Source organism: Mus caroli, chromosome 10 (assembly GCF_900094665.2).
Source record: "Mus caroli chromosome 10, CAROLI_EIJ_v1.1, whole genome shotgun sequence".
Lineage (NCBI taxonomy): Eukaryota > Metazoa > Chordata > Mammalia > Rodentia > Muridae > Mus > Mus caroli.
In genome coordinates, this window is record NC_034579.1 from 50,116,108 (window position 1) to 50,118,007 (window position 1,900).

Below are 1,900 nucleotides of genomic sequence, written 5' to 3' on the forward strand. Positions count from 1 at the left end.
CTGAGTAGTACTCCATTGTGTAAATGTACCACATTTTCTGTATCCATTAAACCACATTTTGTAAAAATGAACAAACACAAAACAAACAAAAAAAATACCCTGCTTTTATTTTTTTTATCTTTTAGGAAAGTTGAAGGTATAATAGAGACCATGTTAACAAAATCAAGGTTTGAAAGCTATAAAAACTTCACATTCCTCACACTCTAAGTAATTCCAGTAAACCATTTCTCATCTGAGACCATTAATTTCCCAAAGAAAGGTGTAGAGCTTATTTATTCTGATTCATTACATTTAGATTCTGTAGAGATGTTTTAAAACCTCTCAAGGATGTATATTTTGTGTCATTTCTAATGCATTCTCATATATATAGTTACCTCAGTGAATGAATTCTCACTGAAAATTTTCAAAATGTTTGGGTAATAGTCCAAATTTTAAACTATATTAACAGTAGAAATAATAGGTCTGTGCATTCAGAAATGACATCATAGCATTTTATCCATTAACTATGGGGTATCTTTTGGAGATTCACATGATTTGTGTTTTCTCCATCTTTATAGTATACCATTCAGTCCTTTCCATCATCTATTCACGGCGTTCTTAAACTCCAAGTCCAGCAATCATATACTACTTCAATTACAGGGATGTTAATTTAACATAACATAAGACTTTGAACCACCCAATAAATATTCATGTAATTTAAATTATTTTGTCTCAAACTGAGAAAAATATATAACATTTTTCTTTTCTAATACCTCATTAATTTCTGAATAATCTTTATCATAAACATGGTTACTGAAAATGGATCTCCAAAAGATTGTTAGTGAGCTCCATATTGTCTTAAAATCAGATATAAATAATCCATATAAAAAGTGTGCCTTTCTTTGTATTTATTTATTTATTTATTACAAATATGTCAGGGTATTTTACATAAAGTGTATAAGATGCCTTATATACTTTTCTTTCTTATGTCATATATCAATGCAACTCTTAAAGCCCATTTTTCCATTTTGGGAGCTATCATAAACAACTGTTCTTTTTCTTCTTATAATCACTTTATAGTCACCACTATTTGATTATTAACACCCACTCTGCTGGAATTATTTGCTGGCATTAATTTTTATTCCCCATTAGGAAGATAGAATTAGGAACAAGTCTTCATATTATTCCTAATGTCTGTGAAATGTGGCCTCTACTATTCTACATTATACACATTTTCTTTGCTTTCTTTATTCTTTTCTGCATCTCTGTTGCGATATTCAGCAGACATACTCAGCTGTGGAGCACACAGCTTACTGAGAAGGTAGCCTCATGTACACATGTGTATGGTATTCATGTAACCAAACAACAATGATAAGACATACAAACAATTTGTGTAGGCTCACCATAGCATGGTTCACCTGTTGTTGTCTTCACCAGCTTGCATATACTTACAGGTTTCTTCTTTGGAAAGTTCTCTATTGTTACTAATTGGTAAGGTTGTATTCTGCATCTATAATAATAAGCTATATGATAGCAGTTTGCTTAACTCATTTACATGTAGTAGATAGCAGTTTCCTCCAAGCATGGAGCTTCATGGATAACTATCCCACAGGCAGAATTTAACTACTAAGGAAGTCTCTGCATAAGGATTGACTCTGCAATTCAAGATTGGATTCTGGACAGAAACTTCACATGTTTTTTTTTTTTTTTTTGTTTGGTTGGTTGGTTTTTTAAATCTGTTGGTAAGGAATAAGAGTATCTTTTGCGTGTTCTATGTTTCTGGGCTAATATCCACTTATCAGTGAGTGCATATCTAATGACTTCTTTTGTAATTGGGTTACCTCAATAAGAATGATATCCTCCAGATACATCCATTTGTCCAAGAATTTCATAAATCCATTGTTTTTAATAGCTGAGTAGT